Source organism: Desmodus rotundus, chromosome 7, assembly GCF_022682495.2.
Source record: "Desmodus rotundus isolate HL8 chromosome 7, HLdesRot8A.1, whole genome shotgun sequence".
Taxonomy (NCBI): domain Eukaryota; kingdom Metazoa; phylum Chordata; class Mammalia; order Chiroptera; family Phyllostomidae; genus Desmodus; species Desmodus rotundus.
The window spans coordinates 109,121,947-109,145,163 of NC_071393.1; the positions used below are offsets into that span (position 1 = coordinate 109,121,947).

Below are 23,217 nucleotides of genomic sequence, written 5' to 3' on the forward strand. Positions count from 1 at the left end.
TGAAGCAGCATTTCTTGAGCACCGCACGTTAGCCGAACACCGAGTTAGACACCAGTGTCCTATGGACACCAGACAAATATCCCTTCTTCAAGGAACTCATAATCTAGAGGATGGTAAGTCCTGTACACAACCAACCAGGGGACGATGTGAAAAGTGACAGCTTAAGAACTCAGAAGAAAGAGTGGGTATCTTCCTGGGGAGGGAAGAGGGAAGGCATCAAAGGGGTTATGTTGGAGTTGGGCCTTCGGGATACGTGTAGAAGAGTTCAGGGCTGAGGGGAGGGAGAAAGATACTCCAAGCCTAGCAAAGAGTGCGAGCAAAATCATGGAGGCATGAAAATGCACCCCAAGTTTAAACAGTCACAAGCCTCCAATAATCCCAGGGTACGTGGAAAGGGGATGAAACTGGATAGGGAGGTGGAAACAGACTGTGAAGGTCCAAGCCTGCCTGTTTAAACTTTATTTTGGGAAATGGAGAATCATTTAGGATTGTTGAATGAGTCAGTCAGAATCATGTCTTTAAAAAATAATTTGGAGGTCAGGGTGTGAGATGAGTGACTGAAGACCAATTATTCAAACATAAGAAGAGGAACAGTGGAAACTGAAAGAAAGAAACTAATTCGAAAAGCTTAGAGAAAAACCTGCACAGGAGTTGAGAGCCAACTGGATTTGGAAGTGTGAAAAAAAGAAAAACCAAAAATTTGCTGAGATTTTTACTTGGGAGGATGGTGACAACCTGAACCCAACTTTGAAAACAGGCAGAAAAGTAGGTTTTGGGGGTGAAGGAGGGAGCCAAAAGGTCCTACTGCTACATGGTGAGTTGGAGACCTTTTGCTACAACCACATGAAGACAGTTGGCGACAGCTTTAACACAGATCTGGAACTGAAGGGGGCGGTTGGAGCTAAAGAGAAGGATTTGGATGCATTGCAAACCCCAACAATTAAAGGCTGGTTGAGAGGAAGAAACAAACAAAAAGAGAAGCAATGGTAAGTAAGCTGGGAGAGAAGAAGGAGAGCCCAGGTCCTGGAAGCAAAGGAAGGGCATAGTTCCAAAGCAAGAGAATAGTTAACACAGTCAAAGATTGCAGAGAAGTTGAGAGTTGGGCCTGGAATCGCACGTGATGATACCAGACCTCTTCTCAGGCAGTTGTAGTGCAACAGTGCGGAGGGCTGCCTCCTGACCGGGAGCACACTGTGCAGTGCTCATTAGCATCTTCATCCTTAGATGTCAAAGAAGTGCATCGGAAGTAGAGTTCCGAGCATGAATTATTTATTAAAAACTAATGAGGGGATTGGAGCGTACTAGGTTAAAACATTGCAAAGATAAAGCAACATAAACAGGTATACAACTAATTACCCTTCTAATTTCAGATCAGTAAAGATGCAGGATCAAAGGGAAAAAAAGAAACTCTTAGAATTAAGAGCCATAGATTGTTGACCTTCATCCAAATACGGTGGATGTGGTAATTCTAAGCAAGCATAGAATAAATAAGCAGTCTACTTCTAAGCACTCTAGAATAAAACACCAGGGTTCAAGTCCAGCTTTGATCTTCTAGGTGTGTAATCTTGAGTAAATAAACATCTCTAAGCCTGATTTTTTTAATCTGTCAAATTAGCATAATAGAAATAACAAATACATATAAAAGCTCTCAACATAGTGCCTAGCCCATAGTAAATGTTGGTTCATTATAATAACAACTCATTATTATAATAATGCTTCACTTCCAAGTTAAGATATAAACTCGATTATATATAATTTCAAATATTCATTCTTTATTTTTTTAATCTAGAACTATTTTTGAGCCACTCCCCTCTACGTACCAACCATGGCTCTAGATGCTGGGCATGAGAGAGTGGCACAGACAGACCCAGTTCCCTATCACAAGAAGCACGGTTTGATGGTGTAGAAGACAAGTTGACAATCAGAAAACAAGACGATCTGTCCTGAACAAAGGAATGAGAAAGGTGCTACACAAATACACAGGAGGAAGCACTCAGTCTCCCCCGGGGCCTGGCGAGGGAGAGGGGCTGTCAGGCAGGGCTACAAACATGAGGCAACATTTCAGCATTACTAGGAAACCTGCAAAGAAGCTTTTAAGGATAATAATAAATATTAAGATACCATCACACACACACCCCCTCTGAAAAAAACGTCAGAGAAAGAGGAAGTTCTTTGCCAAGGGCAAACAGCAAGAGAAAAGGAGCTGGAAGCAACCCAGGTTCTTGTCATCCTGCTCAAGGAGATATTTTGGCTGAAATATATCATCACATAATATTTACACCCTTTCCCACCTGAGTCTGGGCTACATGCTCTACAAGGCAAATTAAACATCTCCTGCCTGTCCTCTAAAAGTCTAAAATTTAAAAATAGGCAAACTAATATAAGAACTTTGATGACAAACTATCCCCAAATGATAGTGATCTAAGACAATTCTGAAGTTCAGTTTGGTTCCCAAGGTGAGGATGTTAATAGGTTTGTCCTTCCCTTTGGAGATGTCAAACACCAGGGAGAAATATTAAAATTGCATGGTTTGGGTTCTCAAAATATAAAAATAGAATTACCATATGATCCAGCAATATACTGGAGTATATACTTCCAAGACTTCCAAGTATATACCCCAAAGAAGTGAAAGCAGGGTGTTGGAGAGATATTTGTACACCCATATTCATAGCAGCATTATTCACAACAGCCAAGGTGTGGAAGCAACCCACGCATCTGTCAATGGATGAATGGATTCGATGGATAAACAAAATGTAGACAATACATACAATGGAATATGATTCAGCCTTAAAAAGGAAGGATATGCTGATATATGGTGTATCATGAAGGAATCTTGAAAACATTACGCTACGTGAAATAAGCCAGTCACAAAAGACATTGATTCCACTTATATGAGGTACCTAGTAGCTAAATTCATAGAGACAGAAAGTAAAATGGTGATTGCCAGGTGCAGGGGGTGGAGAGGGTGGGCAGGTAGGGAGAGTTAGTGTCTAATGGGTACAGACTTTGAGTTTCAGAAGATGAAAGAGGTTCTAGAGATGGGTAGTGATGATGGTTACACAACAATGTGCAGGAATTTATGCCACTGAATACTTAAAAATAATTAATATGGCAAATTTTATGTTGCATATTTATAATTTCAAACAATAATTTTTTTAGGCCTGGCTGGTGTGGCTCAGTGGTTTGAGTGCCTGTCTGTGAACCAAAAGGTTGCCGGTTTGCTGTGTCCCAGTCAGGGCACATGCCTGGGTTGTGGGCCAGGTCCCCAGTTGGGGGTGCTCGGGAGGCAACCACCCATTGATGTTTCTCTTCCTCTCTTTCTCTCTCCCCTTCTCTCTCTCTAAAGATAAATAAATAAAATCTTTTAACACAGTAAGTTTTTTAAAAACTGTGTGATTGACATGCCCATTAAATAACTATTCTTGAGCATTTAGGGGCCAATGAAAAAACCTTGTTTCTGACACTTAGATGCAATGCCCTACGAAGAGTGAATGAGAGAATGAGACCAGGCACATTAGAAAGTTCTTTATCCAAAGGAGCAGTGTCGGGTACCATTCTCTGGAAATGGACACCTACATAACCCACTAAGAAGGTGGCTTTGTCGGTAGCCATCATCTGACAATTTTTAAAAAATATTTATTTATTTGTTTTTTAGAGTGAGGGAAAGAGAGGAAAAAAGAAAGGGAGAGAAATATCAATATCAGAGAGAAACATCAATCGGTTGCCTCTCGCACATGCTCCAACAGGGACCCGAACCTGTACCCAGGAATGTGCCCTAACCAAGAATTGAACCAGCAACCCTTCAGGTCACAGGCCAGTGCTCAACCACGATGGCCAGTGCATCTAACAATTTTTCATAAAATAATCCTCATGTACCAGCACCGCTGCATTAGGGGATGATCGTCAAAATACACATTCCAAAAATTACTAATTAAACTTCTATTTGCAAAAGCCTTAGGCAGGGCATTATGTAAGACCCACAACTAATATTCATAAATCAGTTTGTGCCCTTCAGCAAATAATAGATGGACACAAGAAAAGTTAAAGAATAATTATAAAAGAAGTCTATAATTATGTTCAATTAAGCAGTACATATAATTAGCTCTTTAACAAATTTGTTTTTTTATTATATTTTTTCCCATTATCATTTCTTCCCCTTATTCCCTCCGCCCCCTTTAACAAATTTGGGGAAGAGAGAGATTACTAGGGGCTGGGGTGTTCCAGGAAGACTGATGGAAACTACTCCAAATCTGGGAGAAATGTTCAGGACTCAGTCAGTAGAAACAAACCTGGTTCAAGCAGGGGGTTTATCATGGGAAGTGGTAAGAAATAAGGATAGAAAGAGATTGGGGACAGATTACAATGGCTCTTAAAAGTCAACTTCATGGGTCAACTCCATCTCTACCCTCTTTGGATTTTCGTCTCTGGAGGGAAACCACCAGAGGTTTTTGAGAAGGAGGGTTATATGATATACATAGTGTTCCTGTACAGGATGGCTTTGGAGAGGGAGACCTTTATCAGATAGAAAGCTGGACCCCAGGCCACTTAAGTATATACCTGGGGGCTACTAACTCACAAAAGTGAAAACAAACATGTGCTTTTGCTAGGTTAAAGCCATGACTTTGAAATCTGTCAGGCCATAAGCTGACATCTGCATTGATTTTTCTTGGAGGATAACAGGAAACTGATGACATAGGTAACTTCTTAGGAGAAGGATGGATGTAGGGGAAGGAACACTTTTACTTTTCACTGTATAATCTTGTACAATGTGGATACACACCCAACCATGTGCATGAGTTCATTTTATAATTCAAATAAGTTTTTAAGACATTAAAATTACAACTAAAATCTATTTGAAAAAATAATGACAGAACCTACTTGGTGAAAGAAATAGACATACAAATCCAGGAAGCCCAGGGAGTCCCAAACAAGACGAAAGAGGCCCACACCAAGACACATAATTAAAATGAAAAAGGTTAAAAACAAAGAATTTTAAAAGTAGCAAGAGAAAAGCAGTTAGTTACCTATAAGGGAGGTAAGAAAGACTGTCAGCTGATTTCTCAATGGAAAGAGAGGTAAGTTAGACTGTCAGCTGATTTCTCAATGGAAATTTTGAAGGCCAGAGGGATTGGCAGGAAATATACAAAACGATGAAAAGCAAGGACCTACAACCAAGATTACTCTGTCCAGCAAAGCTAGTATTTAGAATCAAAGCACAGACAAAGAGCTTCCCAGACAAGAAAAATCTAAAGGAGTTCATCACCACTAAACCAGTTATATGAAATGTTAAAGGGTCTTCTTTAAGAAGAAGAAAAAAATTAAAAATATGAACAATAAAATGGCAATAAATACATATCTACCAACAATTGAATCTAAAAAACAAAATGAATAAACAAGCAGAACAGAAATGGAGTCATGGATGCAGAGAACATTTTGACAGTTGCCAGATAGGAGGGAGTTGGGGGAACAGGTGAAAAAAGTGAAAGGCTTAGGAGGTATAAATTGGTCCTTACAGGCTAGTCATGGGGATATAAAATGCAGCATAGGAATATAGTTAATAATATTCTCATAACTTTGAATGGTGTCAGATGGGTACAAGATTTACAGGGATGATCACTTACTATGTAATGTCTAATCCCTGGGGTGTACACCTGAAACTAATATAATAATGTACGTCAACTGTAATTGAAAATAAGAAATGATTAAAAATAAAAATAAATAAGTTTTTAAAAATATGACAACAAAAATTGTTAAATAGTATTTGGGCTCTAACCAGCAAATTCAAAACATTTCTGATTATAAGTGAAATATATTTCGATCTTATTTGTACCTTATCTTAATCTCTGTCACATAGCAGAGATGTTATAAGAATGACCTAAAACTAATAGCAAAGAGTACATAGAACTACCTGTACATTTAAGGCTTTACTTCAAAACAAACAGATGTTATGAACCACCCACAATAAAATACCTCCATTTGGTGTATTTAAATGAAAAGTCTTTCTAAGTCTATTACGAATCAACTCCTCAATGAAAACAAAAATCAGAAGTACCATCCCACAGTGCATTTGACAAGATATATCCCTGGCTCAGAAAAAGGCTTCTTCGTTCTTCCAGTGCTCAGACCAAAACCAGCTGGGTCATCCTTTACTTGTCCTTTCTCTCTCATCCTCTGTATCTCAATCCCACCAACCCTACCTTAAAAAATCAACTCAGAAGCCCACTGCATCTCACCACCCCACCACCATCAGCCAGGCCCATCACCTCTAACCTGGACCACTACCATAGCTTTCATTCCACTCCCTGCTTCTACTCTTGTCCCCCACAGTCAGGCTCCACAGAACAAGTCAGAAAGGTCCTCATTAAACACAAATCTGAACAAGTCACTCTCCTGCCCACAGCTTCCAGTGGCTTCCTATCGCATGGCTGAAACCCGAAGTCCTTGCATGACCTCAAGCCTGCATGACCCAGACCCCATTTCCTCTCCAACATCAACTCCTGCACTCTCCCCCTTGCTCCCTCCACTTGAGTCGCACCGGCTTCCTGACCACTCTGGGACAGGGCAGTGGCCCCGCTCAGGGCCTTAGCACTCAACCTGAATCTCTTCTCCAAACATCCCTTTTTCTCCCCACACCCTTGCTTCATTTGCGTCTCTGCTCCTATCAAAACTCATCAGAGAGGCCCTTCCCACCCATCCTGCCTTGAATAGAACCACCTCTCTTTCCCTTCACACTGCTTTATTTTTCTTTGTAGCACCTGAAATTATGACACATGCTCATGTGTTTGTTGTTGTTCGGTACCTGTCTAGCTGAACCAGGATGTGAGCTCCATGATGTCAGACTTTCTTTTTATCATGTACAAAAAGAGAGGCCCATATCCCCTGGCCTAGACTATGCCTGGCAAGTAAACGAGAGTTTAATAAACAGTTGCTAAAGACTGCAGCACAAATCAAGGCACTCAAGATCACTGGACAAAAAGATTTTTTAAGCCCAAAATGAGACCTACACATAATAATGCCCAGTAAATTTGGAATAAGGGAATGAAAAGGCAAAACATCACTGACAGGCATATAAACCCATCATTTATCTACGGCACCATAGGAATCCACATGCATGCTTGACATTAATTTGTTGCTTTGAAACATCATCTGTGTACATTCTGGAGGGCCATTCTTGAGGTTTTGTGGCTACAGAATGTTTCCTCCTCCTTCTTTCCAGAACTAATAAACTTAGACTGAAAGTTCTGCTGAAGCAAGCAAGCAAGCACTGTATCAACCAGAAAGCCTAGAATATTCTGTTACTCCAGGGGTCCCCAAACCCTACAGTAACAGGGGTCCCCAAACCTCAAGCAGCAGACTGGTACCAGTCCATGGCCTGTTAGGAACCTGGCCCTGAGGGAAGCTCACCTGAGCTCCACCTCCTTTCTCCCCATACTCCCCCTGTTCACAGAAAAACCAGTCCCTGGTGCCAAAAAGGTTGGGGACTGCTGAGTTACTCTATTGAAGAGATCTGGACAGAGCCCCAGCGTTGGATCTAGGAAACTAGGTCAAAGTCAGGTTCTGCCTTCATCTACTGGAGAGACCTTGGGAAAATCATTATTCATTTCTAATCCTGTTTCCTTGGCTGTAAAGTAGGAATGATAAGATCCTCCTTGCTTTTACACATGGGCATTATAAAATAAGATAATGCATATACAAAGGCATCCTGAAAACTGAGTGGACTATTCACCATCTGTGTGATCATCACCTTGTACTAGCTAATATCTAGTTCACATTTCCTTCACTGCCACTGGTGAGCTTTGCCTAAACACAGATCTGATCAGGTCCCTGCCCTGCTCAGCCTTCACTGATTTCAACTTGAACCTTCAATGTTCTTCACAAACTGAACCCAGACTATCTTTCTGGTCACATCTCGAGTCCATTTCTGGACTACACCCTACACACCCACATGGACCTACTCCTCACTCCCAAATCTAATCATGCTCTATTGCATGTCTGTTTGGGACTAAATGCCCAGGACCTCATCCCTGCCCATCTTCCCTTCTTCCGTTAGAAAAATCCTAGGCTCTCCCCAACCTGAACCAGATGCTTCTTCTGGCAGGCTCTCTCCCTGGTGTCCTGTTGGATCACCAGACCAACAGGTCTCCATCTGATCCCTTTTTGTGTCCTTACTGCATAACAGTGTAATGTATACAGTAAGTACCCAATGTTTGCTCTTTCTAAATATTTCTTAAAAAGATCTCTCAGGCCTTTTCAGCTCTAACACTCTATGACTTATGGCTCAGAGTCAGTATTATGAAAGGCCTCTTCTTAATTTTCCACCCTGAGAAAACACGATAGAAGGTAAAATTGACTGACTATGCCTAGGGGGCCTGTGGAAACAGGCAGACACTGAGCAGAAAGACAGAATGAGGCTAGGGACGGATCACTTTCCAGTCCTCATAAGTTATGTCTTTCAAGTATCCTTTGTTTTACATGAAGTACTATGAATTCTCAAATGAAACACACTCATATTTTCAACTTACTCCCTTTCAGGATTATGCAAGTTTCTGCTTCTTTTCATGATGGTGGAAACTTCTGAACTGACTATAATTCAAAGCAATTATTGTTCTTTAGCTGTCAAGGTGCCCTGTTATTCTTTTCATAAATATCCTGGATGATCTGAGCCAAGTTCATTGCAAAGTCTATTTTTTTGTAGCCCCGTGCCTTTTCACTTGCTCAATTTATAGCACTGAAATGAAAGAAGGAAAGGAGGCCTCATTTTTGCCCCTAATGCTAACATGATAAATGTCTGGGTTTTAATTGCCCTTGCAATTATACCCTTGGCCAGGTCTGCACAGGTATAGTGTGGAAATTAAACATTATGGCAAGGCCTGAAAAGGCCTCACTGAGGTAGGAAGTAGATGCTTCATTATATTTCCTGCCACCAGGAGAAGGAAAGAAAAAATCAAAGGTGGTCTGGGAATGTCAAAAGCTGGCCAGGCAATGCGTAAAGGAAGCATTTTCTGTCTATGATTGCCTCTAACACTCACACTGTGTGAGCTGTAAAGCTGGGATCCCCTAGTGGTTTGATACTCAGCTAAGGCTGGCTGAAAATGGAGGAACTGGCTCTTTGGCTGTGAATTAAGAAATAAGCACGGCAACAGAGGGAAACATGCTACGACGTTTTCTAAATATTTACCGAGGGGAGTTGACAATTCAGTGAGCAAAGCCAGAGCTGACAGTGAATTCTCCTGACTGCTTCCTACACCGTCCCTCAACCACCTTCCCATCTCCAAAACCACGTGGCCGTTGCCTTTGGGGTTGTCAGAGGAAAGCAGCCTCTTTGTGATAAACCCAGCGAAGGCTACGCAGTGATTCTGACACACAGACCACGGCATTTACCCTTCCTCCTCAGATTTCTTATCTAAAGTAGGGGAGTAACCAAAGAGCTGTTTGTAAAAAACTGAGTCGATACAACCGACTCTTAAGACAAAATACTTCTTTCCACAGTAATTTTTGGCTAGTAATATTCATATGGTTTCAAAACCCAGTATCCATGAACTCCCCTACCAGTCCTCATTATAAAATCAAATTTCTCATCAGCCCACACAGCACAGTTATTTTCACTCTCGATCCTCCCAAGTCAATTTGTAAATGTTAATCTGCAGGTTTGAGGTTAGAAAAAACCATTATGGATAATGAAGACATAGACTTTATTTCAGTTTAAACCTCCCACTGTTTGCCCTAGCTGGTGTGGCTCAGTTGGTTAGGCATCATGTGGCAAACCAAAAGGTTGCCAGCTCGATTCCTGGTTAGGGCACATGCCTGGGTTTTGGGTTCGGTCACCAGTCGGGTCGGGGCACATACAGATGGCAGCCAGTCGATGTTTCCCTCTCACATCGATATTTCTCTCCCTCTCTCTCTCCCTCCCTTCCCCTCTCTCTAAAAAATAAATAAATAAAATAAAATAAAAAAATAAACTCCCCACTGGTCATGTTTCCTACCTTGTCAAGTATTGGAGAGAGGGTAAAGTTTGTGTTGGATTTTGATTTAATTGATTGAGTTTAGATTAAACAGGTATCTGATAGTCCCAATAATTCCCTAAAGTCCTTTCTTTCCTCCACAGACCCAGAAATGCTACATAATTATTGGTCTTGAGATTAGTACTATCTCAAGATAGTAATGTACATACCTCTTGTGTAAAAATACATGCATCTGTAACCCTAACAGGTGAAGGGGAGCTTATGGAACAGTTGAGAGTTTAACGTTCACTAACGTCTCTCCCGCCTATCTCCAACATATTTTTTTAAAGATTTCCCCAAGATGGAAGTATTGAGTTTACAGTATATCCTCTCACAATCTCCCCCAAAAGGGGGAAAACTTCAGTGGGTTGATTAGACAGAACTCCAGGAAATAAACTCAATTTTGGCCTTCAGAGAGAGAGAGACAGAAAAGAAATGGGAAGTGCAGGAGGCGGGTTCCATATCTGCACACAAGCACCCAGGTAAACCGCAGCTAGGTCTCACCTTTAAGCAAGTGACTACACAAGTAGGAGGCTGGACTCAGTGACCTCCAAGGTCCCTTCCCTCTCCAATAGCGTTTGTCTCATGAATTTTTTATAGTCATCCTCTGTCCTATCACACTGTCCTCATGCATCATCAAGCCCTCCTGGCCACTTCCAGGACTGAAAGGAAAATCTGCTTTCAAAAAATCCATGCTTTGACTACTGCCAAAACTGCAGTTCTGTCCTTGGAACAATGACCTAAACATTGTGGGCAAGGCTAAACACCGATGAGCAAGTACGTGCCCGATACCGTCTTCAGGTAATATTTTAAAGCTTCTCTGATATAAGCAGTATTACCCAAGGTCTTGAGAGTGAATGATTGTGAAGCTAACAAACAATCCTACAACCAAATCTCTCCAACTTGCACTACCATATCCCCTGCCGAATGTCTGCCTTCAACAGAGGGTAGGACCAAACAGCAGAGGTTGAATCCCAGCCCCACTCTCATCAGCTGCGTGATGGGAGGCAAATTATTGAATCTCCTCAAACCTGTTTCCTCACTTGTAAAGTGCTGGTAATATGAGCTACCTTGCAGAGTTACTGTGACAATAAAATAGGCTCATATAAGGAAAACTCTGAGCATTTATTTATTCATTCTCTCACTCATTCAGCGACGATTAACCTAGTGTCCAGGCACCAAACTAGGCACTGGCACGTGAAAGATAGGGGGTGGGGAAGAAAGTTGTTACTATGTTTATTGACCAAAAACAGCCTGTTTCCAGAACCGTGGCAGAACCGTTAGATTTTGACTTTAGTTCAGAACTTTCATTTACACCTAGTTTGCCTAAAATAGTCATTTTTATTTTGTCAGATAAGATCCCAGGTAGGATTCTGCCTCCTGCCAAATCTTTACCTACCCCAAAGCCAATCATCTAGCAGGTGTTCTGCTAGGGGACACCATCAGAACACTTGGAAGGAGCAACAACCAGAGAAAAAGGTGGCATCTCAGCTCTCACCTAGGCCAGCCACTCGGGAAAACTTGATAGGCCTGTGCCACAAGGCTGGTCCTGGATGCCTGGGAGTTTTCAGGTGCTTTTAGTTCCACCAGCGACTCTGAATCTTTCCAGAACTCGGGATTAACAGAACTAGCTCCTCTCCAATCATTGTGACTGAGCCAGTGATAAAGCTAAGAGCAAGAGCTAATGGGTCTAAAGGCCAGGTTTTCATAATGCAAGGTTTACGTCTTTCAGTTGTGCTTTATTCTAGAGTTTGATCAAGTTCTGTATAGATGACCCACCTCTGAGGAGTCAGTTGTTCTCAAGGCTGGCGGGCTCTTCTTCATTGTGAACCTAATATTCCTTTCCCTAACTGGCCCACAGCCTCTGGGCAAGTACAAGCCTAGCTATGTTGAGTGCTGGGTGTTCAGTACACTCAACTTTTTGCACCTACCAAAAAACAGAGGTTAAGATATTCGGGAACTCAGGGCTCCTAGCAAAAGAGTAAAAATCTCACCCTGGCGTAGGAAATGACCTGCCCTGGGTCATGGGGGTGGGAGGTGGTCAAAGAGGGAATTCTAGAATTTGGAATAAAATTTGGAACCATCTGGGCAGCTTAGGATAAATTAGTGGATAGCAGAGAGGGGCCTAAAATTTTGGTTTGCAGACTCAACTCCTCTCATTCAGGAGCCACCGGAAGCACTTTCCTTAGAAACTGAAGTATAGAGCTCGACTATCTCAAGTCTGTGGATTTTGTATGGCTGCCTCTTACCTGGAGGGGACAGCCTAGCCTCTCCTCACAGGAACTCTAGGTACAAAATCTGTCACTATATCACGCACACACACACACACACACACACACACACAAACGCGCGTGCCCACGCGTGCCCATCTGATGCATCTAACATCAAAACCAAAAACCAAAACCAAAAACAACCCAGTGGCTTCTTTTCATTTTCCTTCAGCGAGCTAAGCGTGCTGTTATTAACTCCTGGCGCCTCTAACTGCTCACTGAACACAGTGGTTTGGATATTAATAGGCTACAAATCAAGGCCCTACCTTGAGCTGGTTGTCACGGAAACAGTGCTCAAGCCCACAGCTACTTCCCCACCCTTGGAAGTCTGGGCGAGTTGGGTGGGAGTTGGGGATTGTTTTAAAGGTCCTGTTATTTCTCCCACTTTCTATTTCTCAGGGCCAAGTTGTCGGAGAGAGAGGGAGTGGTGGGGCGGTAAAAGTAAGCTGGACCGTAGCAGCTTTCAGTAGCGGAACTCTTTGGGAGAGAAAGGGTGGGGATCCTTGGAGTATGGCTCGGAGCGCTCCTATCTTTCCTCCCTGGGTCTGCACCCGGCCACTCCACGTCGGTTCCAGAGCCCGGGGGCCGCCCCTCTCCGCTGCCCTACCCTGTCCTGTCCTCTTTCCCAGGACGCTGGGCTGTCCGCGGAGCGCACAGCCAAGTTCCCCAGAAGAGAATCTGGGCAGCCCCAGGACTGAGAAGCCCGGCAGCGAGAGGCAGAGGGAAGGTCGGAGAGGCTAGAGACAGGACCCCCTTTGCCCCCAAGCAGGGGTCCTGGAGGCGGCAGCCCAGAACCAGAACATGCACCCCCCACACCGTCCTCCCAGCGTCCCCGGGCGGCGCTCCAGGATCTGCCTCTCCAAAGCAAGTGCCCAGCTCACCAAGCGCCTCCCCAAGCCCACGCGGATTCCCGCGCCCCGGGGTATTCGTTGCCGCAGCCGCCAGGGCCTCCGGGGCCCCGCGACGCCCCCACGCCCCGCACCTGGGGCTGGGCCCCCACTGGGGCCCCTGGGCCCAACGCCTCCTCTGCGCTCGCGGCGCGCGCTCCATACTCGCGCATCCGCACCCGCACCCAAACCCCCTGGGCCGCGGGGCCCTCCCGGGACTCACCTGCGTCGGGGCTGTAGCGGCGGCCAGCCCCAGCCCGGGGGCGGCGGCGGCGCAGGGGGAGGAGGGCAGCGCGGGGCTCCTGGCACAGCGGCCGCCGGGCGCCTGGTGCTGCCGAGCCGCGGACCCGCCCAGAGATATAAATAACATTATCTGAGGAGGGACATTCCTGCCGGGGGACATCGCTGCTGCCGGGACCAGATAGTCCCGCGGCGGGGGCGGGGAGGCGGGGCCGCAGCCACCCGCAGCGCCGGGCCCAGCCCCCGCCTTCCCCACCCACTCCCGCACCTGCCAATCAGCCTCCGCGCCTGGGGGCACCTGCCAGGCTCCCAGGGACGGCCTCTGCCTCCTAGCGGGCCGCCGGGGCCCAGGACAGCAGTCATCCCAGCCTCCGCAGGGCCCCATAGTCGCTCACCTCCCCAAACCGCGCACTACCCGAGCCTCTTGCGGCAGGGAGAAAGGTTTGATTTTGCAGCTCGGGCCTAATTCGTGCGCCCGGAGCTCGGACTGGCTAGCCTGGCCACGAAAATGAGCGCTTCAGCCTTTCCCGAACTGAGTCCCCACTGTATACAGTCAGGTTTCAAATATATTAAAAGACACGTTTAGGCCGTAGGGTGGGCGAAGCGAGCACCCGGGCATTGCACCCCCGTTGCGGCGTGTTTGGCAGGGACCGATTGTCCCCCAGGGCTAGTGTGTTTGCCTGCTCCGGGGCGGGCTTCTTCCCTCTGGAGGTAAGAGCAGACGCTGAGGGGATGGAGGTGGGCACTGGGCCGAGGCCCCCACTCCCAGCCTGTTTCTGTCTGCGAACCTGGGGAGGTCCGGACGGACCCGGCAAAGCTGGCGGAGCGCAGCCCGCAGTCCCAAGGCGCTCGCACTTGCGAGGACTGTAATCAACAGGCAAGCTGCCACACCAGCCCACCCGCAGCTCCTGGCCGGCCCCCAGTCTCCAGGCGAGACTCCAGGTCTTCCTCGCTCTAAGCCTGGGTGGTGCGGGATGCAGCAGGCCAAGGAAACACTAGAACCGAGGATGGTGCCAGAGAGGAAAGACAAGGCACGTCCCAGTCACCTCGAGAGAAAAACTAACAGAAGAACACAAGCAGCTTGTAAAGTGGTCCATTTTCGTGACTTTCTTGTGCAATAAAGGTTGATGGTCCTCCTTCTCCACCGGCCTGCCTGCGATGGTTTCTCACCAGTCATCGGACCTGGTAATCTCAGGTGTTATGGAGATGGCAGTGGAGAGTAAAAGGGCAGAGATGCAGAAAAGAATTTTAACTTTGATTCTGCCTGGTGTTCATAACTACGGAACAGTCTTCCTCCTGACTTATCTGCCTGGGAGTTTAATTATGCTTTTCCAGGATTCACTAGGAAAAGGACGTTTAATGGCCAGATGCACATGCTTAGTTTACACATTGAGCATTAGCAAAGATATTTCACTTCCTGCTGCAGCCACACTTCTTGAGAGCGGGCAATTAGACACTGAGATGTGTTAAGTGGGGCAAACTCCACAGCTGTTACAAGGCCACAGAACTCTCCTCCGCACCCCCTTATTAAGCTTGATTCCCCAAGGACACTAGTAACATAGGGAAGATGAATATTTGTCGTCATCCATCAGATTAGCAATGATTCTCCCCTTTTTGATAACATTTAAGAATACATTTGTTTATTACTGAGTTAGAAAAAGAAAGGTCTTTTTCATTTAAAAAATTATTTAAGAACCAAGTTCTGGCAAGGAAAACTTGAGAAAAACAGGCCAACTTCAAAAGCTGAGACAATCATATATGTCCAGTAGAAATCCTTGATCTATTTTTGAAAGAACGTAAGAGAGATAATATGTTTTTAGAAGTCTTGTGTAAAATAACTTATTTAATAAACTCATGATTCCCTAGACTTGCAGCTCCATAGCTAATAATTATATATCTCATGAAACAGACCGTTTTTAGCTATAGGTTTGTGGCACTAACCTGAAAAATTGCACACAGATTTCTTTGTAGCCTTAAAGTTCATAATTTTTTAACCACGAGAAAACATGAATATGATAAAAGCACGAATTCAGTGGACAGATTACTCCAGGATTTTACAAACCAGCTCAGCTGCCTTAGTTATCTCCACTTTAGCTGAAAGCTAAATAATTCAATACAACCTCATTTGCTACAGCGCCTGTTACCCTGACAGCATCCCCAAATGCTTTACAGCTAATAGAGTTACAGTGAAATGATGAAGCAGAACCGAGGGAGAGAGTTGAGAAGTACAGGCAAACCTCGTTTTAAGCGTTTTATTGTACTTCACTGGTGTTGCATGGTTTACAAAGTAACGGCAAGACCCTCCACTAGCAAAAAGATTACAACTGTTTTTATTTCATTACTTGCTTTTTTACAGTGGTCTGGAACCAAACCAACAGAATCTCCACAGTCTGCCTGTACAGAGGGAAAGGGCAGTGTCAGATGAAGGGGGGGAAACAGCAGAGCCCAGGGAGTGGGAATTAGAAACTGGGGAGAGTGAAGTAGAAAGGAAGGAAAAGCTGATATAGGGTTGACAATTGAGGTCATTGCCGTGGGCAACAGGGATTGATTCTGCAGAGACTTCGTAAGAAGAGTACAGAATGCCTCCTGGAGTTATCTCAAGTGTGGGAGATTGTCAAGGGGCTGCCCCCTCTGACCACCACCCCAGATGGCCAACAGGCAATGTGCAGCTTCGGGTGGGTCCTGGGCCAGAAGGGAAGGTGTGCTTTGGAAATAGATGCTATCAGCCAGGAGGTGGGGGAAGTCCTCCTTGCACTCTCCACCCAGTGCCAGCTAAAACCAATGGGTGAGGCCGAGAGGATGTAAGTCAGGTCGCTAGAGAAGTCTAACACAAGAAAGAGCATTCACTGTTTATCTATTTCTGTATCCTCTGAATTTGCCACATTGAACTTGTATTGTTTGATAATAGAGATAATAAAGAAAATAATAGGTAGAGATAGGATCAAGATGGTGGACTGAACACATGTTTTTTCTTCTCTTCTCTCCCAAATCTTATAAAAAGCTATGTCTTAAAGAGAACTGGAAATCTAACAGCACAGAGAAATAAGAAAAAGGGTGTGGTGAGGGACAAATACCATATGATCTCACCTTTAACTAGAACATAATCAACAGAAGAAAAAAGCAAACAAAATATAACCAGAGACATTGAAGTTAAGAACAATCTAACAATAGCCAGGGGGGAGTGGGGAGAGGATAGTGGGGAGAAGGGTTTTCAGGAACTACTATAAAGGACACATGGACAAAACCAAGGGGGAGGGTGGAAGCAGGGGAGGGAGGTGGGTTTGGCTGGGGTGGGGGGAAGGGGTGGGGAGAAAATGCAGACAAGTGTAACTGAACAACAATAAAATAATTGAAAAATTGAAAAAAAAAGGTGATCAATTTTCTAAGAATTTTTAGGAAATCCTGAAATATTGAAGAGAGAGGCAGTACTGCTCTAAATGGAAACAATCAGGGGAACCAAAACAGGTTCAGAAGGAATAGTTTAGGCAAATTCCAAGAAAGAGTCAAATTATACAAGAGGAGGAAGGGGGCCTAGAATAATTCACTGAAGCCTCCTCTCCCCTGCTGGCATTGAGGATCAGAGGTCTGCCTGTGGGACAAAGAAGTTAGTGGGGATCCTGGGACCTGAGGCCAGGTACCTACTGACCCCCTGATATGAGTGGGAACCCTCACTATTTCTGCATAGCATGTCGTGCCCTTCCTTCGCAGCCCCTGGAGAGAGGCTATAATAAACAGACCAGGCAGGAAAAAACATTATCAAAGAGAAGATAGGCAGACAATTAAAATCACCCAGGATTTTTGGGTGGGGGAGAGAAAGCAATCCCATGAAAGAGAAACGCCAAACTCGGCTAACAGAAGGGATATCAGAGGAAACTGAGTTAATGAAAGAAACAGAAGAAATTCTCCCAAACACAGAGCAAAAGCAAGGAGATGGAACGTTTATGAGATTTTTTTTTTCATGATTGGAAGCCATGGAGGCAAGATACTCACACTGCAATATCTTTCTAATAAAAGCTACAAAGAGAAAGAAGAGGGAGGAGAAGGGGGTAATAAGAAAAAAGTAGAATAAAATTTCTCAGAGTTGAAGAAAAACATGAATTACCAGCTTATAAAACCCTACTGAGTTTAGAGCAGGATGAATATTTAAATATATAGTTTACAGGTTTATGATTTTATTTATAAACTCTAAGGACTTAAATAAGATTAAATCATGAACCAAAGCTATAATAAACTAGACTAACTTGCTGTGCCTTGAATTAAATGCTTAAAACTATTTTTACTGAAAAACTTTGTACTGAATCGCAGAACCATAGTTATTTGAAATAAATTTTAAAACTTCCACTTAGAAATGAACATATATATCAGAAAGATCCTTAAAAACAGAAACGCAAAACCAAATAAACCTGAACTTACCTGGTGCAAACTCATTCAAACCCCTGCTAACGACAACGGAGGCATCAAGAACTGAGGGTAACGTACAGAAAAATAGTGCTTAGCGCTTAAAAAACACTAGTTCCCTTCTTTTCCACACTTTGACTAAGAGATACTTTCCATAAAACTAAGCTGAAATTTCCATTCCATTCTGGAAATATTTAGGGGGACCACGCCCTCCACACGAAGACAAAGAAGCAGAAAAGCCCCCCATTTACAATACAGAGGAGCCAAGGGTGTAGGGAGAAAACTTCCCCTTCAGACGCCTCACACAGAATGGTCACTGGCGTGAACCTGGAAACCTGCAGCAAGTGCACAGATACCACACTGGCCGCCCTCTGACGGAGCCGGCGACACCAGTTTCAAATTTCCCTCCATCATAACGGAAAGAAGCTTACATCCCGCCATCCACCCCAGGGGTGTCCGACCCGCGGCCCAGGGTGGCTCTGAATGTGGCCCAACACAAAATCGTAAATTTACTTAAAACACGATGAGATGTTTTTGTTTTCGTTAGTGTTCGTGTATTTAATGTGTGGCCCAAGACAACTCTTCTTCCAGTGTGGCCCAGAGACACCAAAAGTTTGGACATCCCTGCCAGTCCATGGGAGCACTAACCAGGCTTTGGAGTGGGTAAGCATCTTGCCTTTTATAGCTCTTCCTCCCTTTTCAGGACTAGATTTGCTGTTACCTAAGGGGTGGGAGGGTGTGCGGATGTAATAGCAGGCTTGTGTTGGGGTGTGCTGGTGAGCCGGTGCCTGAGGTGCTGATGTTCTCCTGCAGTTGCCTTCTTCAGGCTGTATTACGGTGTGAGGGCTATCCTGACAAATACCACACACAGACTGTGTGGCTTCAATGGCAGAAATCTATCCTCTCACCATTCTGGAGGCTAGAAGTCTGAGGTCAAGGCGTTGGCAGGGTTGTTTCGTCTGAGGCCTCTCTCCTTGACTTGTGGATGGCCGTCTTCTTCCTGACTTCACAGGGTGTCTCCTCTGTGTGCCTTTGCGCTAAGGATACTAGTATATTGGGTTAGGCCCACCCATATGACCTCATTTTACCTTCATTACCTCTTCAAAGGCCCTATCTCCAAATATGGTCAGTTTCTGAGAATTTCAATGCATGAATTTGCTTGGTGGGGGAAGTGTGTACATAACCCAGGCCTCGTCTTTTCTCACATGAGTTGCTTCTGTTAGCCTCCTAAAGGCTCTCCCACTCTCTGGTTTCACTCTCCTTCTATTCTTTTTCCACGCAGTAGCCAAAGTAGAGCTTATTAAAAGGAAATCTGATTATTCACTCTCTAGATCAGCCAGTGGCTTCCCATTGCTTTCACGATAGTTTTACATTTTCCAGCACTTAGCCCAGTGCCTGACATGCAAGATGCACTTAGTAGAGGCAGAAAGGCCTGAAAGTGAATGAGTGAATGAATGCATTAATGAACAAACAAATAACAAAAACTAAAAGAGGTTTGTAACCTTGGAGATCAACAAAGAAGCTAAGTAATCCAAAATCATTTCTATTTGGCTTAAAAATACATATTTGTGATTTTTTTCCATGAGATGCACTTTCCTATTTATGTTTGAATGAGGTTATTTCAATGAATTATGTCTCATTCCCTGAGACATAATTGGCAATATTTGTGCCTGAATTTCTCTACCTCCTTAGCCACTGTGGCACATTCATACCTACCTGTCTGTGGGTGAGAAATGGAGTTAATTAGACTTTATATTCACACCTACCATCAAGTTCCCGTATGGGAGCAGGAACCTAACATCTTCCGGTGTCTCGTTTATAACAAGGTATAGGAAATACAACAGTGGTGGTTCAGCTACGTGGACTTTTGTCTGTCTGCTTCACCCTCTCTGTGCCATTTCCGACCTCGTCCTTGGGCAGTCGCCCTGCTCCAATTCCCACACTACAATATGCCAAAGCCTTGACACACAGGCTTGAGAACGTAGAAAGGTGGATCCAAAAGCCTTATAAGCCTTAAGTGATGTTGTTTGACATTAACACTATCTTGGCTATTCCACAAAGTGGAGAATCTGTGTGTGGACAACCAAGAGCACCTAAACCTTCAGGGGAGAAAATATAATCTCAAAATCAAGTTTGTTAATAAGGAATGACAGCAAGACTGCTAGCTATTCAACCAATTAAACAATTTTGTGTTTATATGATAATTACTGCCAGCATATATGGTCTTGTGCCTCTATTTGTTTGTAAGCAATTTCCAAATTCACAATATTTTAAAAATAATATTAAGGGGGAGGGTGGAGGTGGGGGAGGGAGGTGGGTTCAGTTGGGGTGGGGTGGAGGGATGGGGAGAAAAGGCATACAACTGTAATTGAATAACAATAAAAATTTAAAAAAATAATATTAAGTGAGACCTTTGAGAAAATTTCAATAAAGTGTGGAAAGATATTGCAATAAAAGACTATTACCTCTGCAAAGTCATCTCATTTTTTATTCTGTGGGACATTTCTGCAGCTGCTCAACCTCTGTTCGAATATCTCTTCAATGCTTTGAAGTCTACAAGGAACTGTGATTCACTTGAACATGATTTATTTTGTAGAATAACTGGTTCTTTCCCAAAACATCATTTTTTCTTGTTTTCCTTTGTGTATGGCTAATTCTATTTTTAAAAGATTATTTATCAGTTTCTTTTTGCCAAATGCCATATAATCATTTCTATTCAATTTCATGAAGTAAATTGCTATCATTATCCTTATCTCTAGATAAAGAAACCAAGAAACTCAGAGTTTAAGTAATTTCCCCAAAATGGCATAACACTCCAAATCCCTGGCTTATTAAGGAGTTGTTTATCCAGGGAGCAGTGTCCCATTGTTTTTAAATTAACAGATTCCCATGATAGTTAATGTAGACGATCTATGTTATAGCCTAATATTTTAAGTCAATAATCAAGAATTTAGCTGCAAATTATACTGAGCATGTGGAAGTAAGAACTCTGTGCTGCTTGTTCTATTCCATCATCTTGTTAATTGTCCAAATACACTTACTTAAGCATCCAGCTCTGGACTTCCCGCAGTTGAAACTGAAATAAATAAGAGCGGTAGATTCTTCTGTCGGAAGGGTTTCAAAGCTGCAAGTGAGCATCAGTATTCCATCAGTGACCCCAGCCACTGCCTAACCCTGTTTCTCAACTCCCACTCTTTACTGGTACCCAATACTGCCAGAAAGTCGTAAGTAGGAGCCTGCCCGTGTGATTTCGGGTAATAAGATGTTCCCTGCCCTCATTCCAAAGATTATATAAGAATCTGCTAACATATTTCATAACTAACAACAAGCATTAAAATGCAAATGACCCTGGGAAGAGTTAAACTTTTAAGGTACAGCCTTGGCTATTAGAGTTAACAAAAAGTGCCACTTAGTGGCATTTTAATAGTCAAGCACCTTTTTAAAAAAAAGAGTGAAGCAGGGTGGATTGGAAAGATCAGGAGATACAGAGTCAAAATACCAGGATTCTACTCTCTCTTAACCTCTCTACATCACAGTTTTTCTTCTGCTAAACGATGGCATTGAACTAGCTAGTTACCCTGAGGACTCTTTTAGCTCTGCCTACCTATGCTTTACATTCATAAGAATATACTAGATATTCACTCCAATGTTCATTAAAATGAAAATTGGAAATCACTTCATTGTTCATCAAAATGAAATTAGTTAAACCAACTATAATTAGTATACACACACACATATGAGTTCTGTGTAGCTAATTAAGTGATGATGGGATTTTATATTTATTGATGGGAAAAGATGTCTTGACATATTGTGGAATTTTTTTAAGTAGACTTCATATAATTTCTATTTGATTAAGAAATAAAGTATTTTATATCAAGAGTATACTCCTAAAACTCTCGTTATTTCTAAATAGTGGCATTAGAGTGTTTCTCCCTTCCTTCCCTACTTTTCTACAACGTGTGGGTATTTTATAAGCAAAATATATTTTCGTAAGAAACAATCAAGTTGTTTTCAGTTTGGGGAATATATAGTAAAGTGTAACCAGCAAATATTAGATCTTTGCTGTGAGCCAGTTTTGATGGAGAAGAGGGCCAGGGCAAGATCACAATAGCAGTGAACTGAGGGAAAACAATGTCTAAATACTTTCATCAAGAACTCCGATAATGAAATAAACATGCGCCACGGAGGTCAAGAGCTGTTCTTGGTACACCAAGTGAGCGCAGTGGCTGTGCTTCGCTCCGTGCTCTCCTGCTCTCCGCCACCACCAGCGTCGGGAGACGGATGGAGCTGCCCCACCGCGCTCACTCCTTGCCGATCCATCCCACTCACAACGGGACATCAGTCAAAGCCGCCAGATTGGCCACTGGATCCAATCCAAAGCTAACCATCTTGTGACAGAATTAATCCCATAACTTCGTTTCCTTTATTACTGTGCTTTAATTATTCTAGAGTTTCCTATGGTTACCTAGTCAATCTTGATAATTATATTTATCGCTGAAAACAAATTTGAAAAATGTAGAACTAATTATTAGAAGATAGATTAAATCAAATAGAAATTTATACATAAACCAGCAAAGGAAGACTAAGCTTCCTAAATGCAAAATGGTGAATGATGGTTTCGATCCAAGTTGAAATTTGGTAGGAAAATACAATCTAGTGGAAGGTCATAAACACAGTTCTATACTATAGTTGCCGTTCAAAAAGTGTCGGGCATGGCTGCATCACCCAGAAGGAGGGTCCTAGAACCAATGCCCCCAACTATACCAAGGGGCAGCTGCAGTTAAGTTTTGGGGGAGTCAAAAGTTACACATAGATTTTCCTCTGTGGAGCGAGCGGACTAGCACCCCTAAGTCTTACATTGTTCAAGGGTATTTTCTTGTCACCAATTATTTCAGGACTTCTGTGCTAAAGTTTAATTCCTTGATTTAAGTTGGGGGTCAATGGCTATGTAGGTTAACAGTCCAGGAGCTAGAATGGGCAACCAGGAGAGGAGCTATGCCCACAAAGAAGAGAATTTCTAAGTTTCAGACCTAGAGAAGCTCAGGCTTCTGGAAGTGCTGGCAGTTTGTAAGGACCTTGGTGGAAAACTATAAGTGAGATCACTTTAGGTCAAGGACAGCCTGTATGTATTAAGGGTGGTATTATTTTAAGAATGCATTTATTATTGATTTTATCATATTCTGCTTCCTGGAAGGATTTTATTTACCAGAGCAGCTTCATGCATTAGTCTTCTCTTCCCAACTAGGTTGTATATAATGCCTGGTGCTTAAAAGCACACCTGCAGTTTCTTTTCTATTGCCCAAGGTGCCTGGTAGAATGCTGAACAATGATAGACGGGCATACATAAAAATATGCTGCCCTGGCTGGTGTGGCTCAGTGGATTATGCACTGGCCTATGAACTAAAGGGTCACTGGTCCAGT

At 43.4% G+C, this 23,217-nt stretch overlaps 1 protein-coding gene across 1 annotated transcript in view; it reads right to left on the bottom strand.

The window, feature by feature from the left end:
• The window catches only part of SPTB (spectrin beta, erythrocytic), a 114,833-nt gene extending 101,284 nt beyond the window's left edge, over positions 1-13,549 (bottom strand). Inside the window, exon 1 of the mRNA XM_053927630.2 lies at positions 13,382-13,549. The gene's annotated coding sequence lies outside the window, so the exon portion shown is untranslated. The remainder of the gene's footprint in view (positions 1-13,381) is intronic.
• Between the last annotated feature and the right edge of the window lie 9,668 nt (positions 13,550-23,217).